This window comes from Ranitomeya imitator, chromosome 2 (genome assembly GCF_032444005.1).
Source record: "Ranitomeya imitator isolate aRanImi1 chromosome 2, aRanImi1.pri, whole genome shotgun sequence".
Classification (NCBI taxonomy): Eukaryota; Metazoa; Chordata; class Amphibia; order Anura; family Dendrobatidae; genus Ranitomeya; species Ranitomeya imitator.
This window is the reverse complement of record NC_091283.1, coordinates 155,972,214-155,978,011: the sequence shown is the minus strand read 5'-3', so window position 1 is coordinate 155,978,011 and position 5,798 is coordinate 155,972,214.

The window sequence follows — 5,798 nt, the reverse complement described above, 5'->3', positions numbered from 1 at the left end:
AGCAAAGTGAGGCCCGACTTACTGAACAGACTGAGGATAGGAAAGGTTGCTTTGCGGTCAGCACAAAAACCTACAAAAAGACCACGCAGAGGGCGCAAAAAGACCCTCCGCACCGACTCACGGTGCGGAGGCGCTCCCTCTGCGTCCCAGAGCTTCCAGCAAGCAAGACAACAATAAAAATAGCAAGCTGGACAGAAAAATAGCAAACCAAAGAAAATACAAGCAGGAACTTAGCTTCTGCTGGGAAGACAGGTCACAAGAACGATCCAGGAGTGAACTAGACCAATACTGGAACATTGACAGGTGGCATGGAGCAAAGATCTAAGTGAAGTTAAATAGAGCAGCCAGCTAGCGAATTAACCTCGTCACCTGTGGAAGGAAACTCAGAAACACCCACCAGAGGAAGTCCATGGACAGAACCAGCCGAAGTACCATTCATGACCACAGGAGGGTGCCCGACAACAGAATTCACAACAGGTCTGCAACACTTTTTATGGATATCTTTGAGAAATGGCTTTCTTCTTGCCACTCTTCCATAAAGGCCAGATTTGAGATGAAAGTTTAGAGGGACGGCCGGGTCTTGGTAGATTTGCAGTGGTATGATACTCCTTCCATTTCAATATGATCGCATGCACAGTGCTCCATGGGATGTTTAAAGTTTTGGAAATAATTTTGAATCCAAATCCGGCTTTAAACTTTTCCACAACAGTATCATGGACCTGCCTGTTGTGTTCCTTGGTCTGCATGATGCTCTCTGTGCTTCAAACAGAACCCTGAGACTATCACAGAGCAGGTGCATTTATTCAGAGACTTGATTACTCAAAGGTGTATTATATGTATCATCATTAGGCATTTAGGACAACATTGGATCATTCAGAGATCTACAATGAACTTCTGGAGTGAGTTTTCTGCACTGAAAGTAAAGGCGCCGAATGATATTGCACGCCCCACTTTTCAGTTTTTGAATTTCCACAAAAATTTAAAATAACCAATAAATTTCGCTCAACTTCACAATTGTGTTCCACTTGTTGTTGATTCTTCACCAAAAATGTACATTTGGCACCTTTATGTTTGAAGCATGATATGTGGGAAAAGGTTGAAAAGTTACAGGGAGCCGAATACTTTCTCAAGGCACTGTACCTGTACAGTGACATTATATACAGAGCTCCTGTGTGTAATGTTACCGGTGATCACTGTATTACCTGTACACTATATACAGAGTTACTGTGTATAATGTCACTGGTGATCACTGTATTATTTGTACACTATACACTATATACAGAGCTCCTGTGTATAATGTGACTGGTGATCACTGACCTGTACACTGACACTGTACATAGATCTCATGTGTATAATGTCACTGATGATTACTATATTACCTATGCACTATATACAGAGCTCCTGTGTATAATGTCACCTGTGATCCCTGTGTTACCTGTACACTATACACTATATTCAGAGGGTTTTTTTTATCAATTAGTGTTTATTAAAGATTTCCAAAACAATACAATGCAGTCAAACAGTAATAACAGTAACAGAGGTCAACTAAAAATTACCAGAAATAGGTAAGGAGAAAAAACAAACCAAATCAGAAAGGAAGAAGTAGGGGAGAGAGGCGGGGGGAGGGATAGGTACAGTAGGGGGAATAGGGGGGGGGGGAGTATAGGCATTCACAAGACATTATCTAGCAATTCAGTTATAGACAAGGGGTCCTGGCAAACTATATTCAGAGTTGTGTGTAATGTCACCAGTGATCACTGTATTACCTTTACACTATGCACTATATACTGAGCTCCTGTGTATAATGTCACTCGTGATGACTGTATTACCTGTACACTGACCCTATATACTGAGCTCCTGTGTATAATCTCACAGGTGTACACTGTATTACCTGTACACTATATAAAGAGGTCCTGTGTATAATGTCACTGGTGATGACTGTATTCCCTGTACACTGTCACTATATACAGATCTCTTGTGTATAATGAAACTGATGATCACTGTCTTACCTGAACACTGACACTATATACAGAGCTCCTGTGTATAATGTCACTGGTGATCACTATATTACCTGTTCACTGACAGCATAGACAGAGCTCCTGTGTATAATGTCACTGGTGATCACTGTATATCTGTACACTGACTTGTATATCTGTACACTGACACTATATACAGATCTCCTGTGTATAATGTCACTGGTGATCACTGTATTACCTGTACACTAACACTATATACAGAGCTCCTATATATAATGTCACAGGTGATCCCTGTATTACCTGTAAACTGACACTATATACAGAGCTATTTTGTATAATGTCACTGGTGATCACTGTATTGGATCCAACTTTATTTTTTCCAATGGGAAGAGGGTCATGTGACACATCAAACTTATTGAGAATTTCACAAAAAAAAACAATGGTGTGCTTGGTTTTAACGTAACTTTATTCTTTCATCAGTTATTTACAAGTTTCTCTTTGCTTACAGCCATTGACATATCGCAGAGGTTAACACGTGATGAGCGGATAGAAATTGTGTTGATGTCTGGTGAACGCAGTACCCAGGTCATTGCAGCAGATTTCAAGGCAAGACACCCTATGCAAGAAAACTGTCACCATTCCCATGTTATTTAGGTGTATCCATATAAATGGCCCACCCAAAAAAGTTTGCCTCATCACTGAACATAATGCTCTGTGTAAACTGAGGGTAATGTTCCAATTTTTGTTTTTGCCCATTCTGCAAATTCAGCACTCCGATCTGGCATCAGTCGAACATCTCTTCGACGGATATTAGCTACTCAAAAAGGGCACCCTTACAAAATCCAGCTGCTGCAGCATCTCAACAAGGATGACCCAGATCGGAGCACTGAATTTGCAGAATGGGCAAAACAAAAATTGGAACAGGATTGCAGTGATGAGGCAAACTTTTTTGGGTGGGCCATTTATATGGATACACCTAAATACCTCTCTAAGACTGAAGTCTGAATTCCTGGGTAGATGTGAATACCTCTCTTCCAACTCTGAATTTTATGGGTAAGTAGGTAATTATCTGATTCTCATTCTGTATTAGAACTTAAATCTTCTCCTCAGATTGTAACCAATAAGGGCCCTTTGATCTAAAAAAGAAGTGGAAGAGTATGATCAGAGGCGTAGCCACTTCTTATATTCCAGCCCCATCACCATCTACTGAGCCGCTGCTGCCATATGTGTCCTTATTACTGCCTCTGATACCCCAATACTGAGCCACTGCTGCCGTATGTGTCCCTATTACTGCACCCGATACCCCAATACTGAGCCTCTGCTGCCGTATGTGTCCCTATTACTGCCCCTGATACCCCAATACTGAGCCACTGCTGCCGTATGTGTCCCTATTACTGCACCTGATACCCCAATACTGAGCCGCTGCTGCCGTATGTGTCCCTATTACTGCACCTGATACCCCAATACTGAGCCGCTGCTGCCGTATGTGTCCCTATTACTGCACCTGATACCCCAATACTGAGCCGCTGCTGCCGTATGTGTCCCTATTACTACACCTGATACCCCAATACTGAGCCACTGCTGCCGTGTGTGTCCCTATTACTGCACCTGATACCCCAATACTGAGCCGCTGCTACCGTATGTGTCCCTATTACTGCACCTGATTCCCCAATACTGAGCCGCTGCTGCCGTATGTGTCCCTATTACTGCACCTGATACCCCAATACTGAGCCGCTGCTGCCGTGTGTGTCCCTATTACTACACCTGATACCCCAATACTCAGCCACTGCTGCCGTATGTGTCCCTATTACTGCACCTGATACCCCAATACTGAGCCGCTGCTGCCGTATGTGTCCCTATTACTGCACCTGATGCCCCAATACTGAGCCACTGCTGCCGTATGTGTCCCTATTACTGCACCTGATACCCCAATACTCAGCCACTGCTGCCGTATGTGTCCCTATTACTGCACCTGATACCCCAATACTGAGCCTCTGCCGTATGTGTCCCTATTACTGCACCTGATGCCCCAATACTGAGCCTCTGCCGTATGTGTCCCTATTACTGCACCTGATGCCCCAATACTGAGCCTCTGCTGCCGTATGTGTCCCTATTACTGCACCTGATACCCCAATACTGAGCGGCTGCTCCATATAGGTCCCTATTACTGCACCTGCTGTGTGGTACAAAAGCATTGTTCCTCATACTGCTTCACATAGTAATGCCACCATTGTGCTCTTACATACTAAAATGTCTATGTGCCTTCACAGTAGCCCCAAACCCTTTACAGCCCCCACAGTGGTCCCAACACTGTATATATGCCCCTACACTGTATGATGGCCCGACAGCAGCTTCCAAACTGTATAACGGCCCTTGCATTATCTCTCACACTGTATAATGACCCCCGCAGTAGCTCCCATGCTGTATAATGGAACTTGCAATAGCTCCCACTCTTTAGAATCTGGTCACTGTCTGTCCCTGTCTGTGGGCTGCTACTTTTACAGGCCTGATATACTTAACAAAGAGCTAAATAGAAGAAAATAGAAACAGCCAGTGGGTGCGTATAGAGGCCAGTGTATTGGTATAGCTTCCAGAATTTATCCAGGTAAGGCTACTTTCACACTTGCATCGGTACGGGGCCATCGCCATGCGTCAGCCCGATGTACCGCTGGACAGTGTGTTAAATGTAGCACAACGTGGGCAGCGGATGCAGTTTTACAACGCATCCGCTGCCCATTGCGATTAGCGGGAAGGAGGGGGCAGAGTTTCGGCCATGCATGCGCGGTCGAAAATGGTGGTCACGACGCACAAAAAAAGTTACATTGAACTTTTTTTGTGCGTCGCGTCCGCCAAAAACACTACTCCGTTGCACGACGGATGCGATGTGTGGCCATATGTCGCAATGCGTTGCTAATGCAAGTCAATAGAGAAAAAACGCATCCTGCGGGCAACTTTGCAGGATGTGTTTTTTCTCCAAAACGACGCATTGCGATGTACGCCTAATAATGCAAGTGTGAAAGTAGCCTAACCCTAAAAAAATACTGTTGTCTGGACAAGATCCCAAAGAGGGAAAAGGAAAGGAGCCAACCAGAAGAAAGAGGGGGAGGTAGAATATTACTTCTAAAGAAGAAAGTACACCCCCTGGCTCGTCTACTCCCCTCTTTTTCCCTTCTCCCCCTTTGGGGTCTTGTTGTCTAGACTGAGTATATGTTCAGGGGCCCGCACCCATATGTGATTTTCTATACACACTTACTTATGATGCTTTTTTCTTCTGTCTAGCTATTTATCACACTGTATAAACTCACTGAAACTTTTATTTTAATAAAAGGTTTTATAATGGGGGTTTTGTGTTTACAACCTTGGATTTACTGATATGAGATCATACAGACACTGGACTGATAGATCCTGACCCCGGCTATAGGACTGCATTATAAATATATATATATATATATATATATATATATATATATATATATATATATATATATATATATATATATATATATATATATATATACCAAACAAAAGGATTGAGAAAGGCTCAGTGCGAGCCGAAACGTCGCGAGATGTGAGTTTGAAATAAACTTCACAGCTTTTTCACCTTACAAACTATTGGAGTGCTGCCTTCTCTTTTTTGTTTGGCATATTACTTGGATGGACATGTGGATGGTCTTATCCAGGAGGCCTGGCACCCACCGGTGAGCATTGTGCTGCACTCATTTTTTCTTATCTATATCTTTGTAATAATGTGTGTGTGTTTTATTAACCATTTCATACTATTGGATTAATAATGGATAGGTGTCATAATTGACGCCTCTCCAT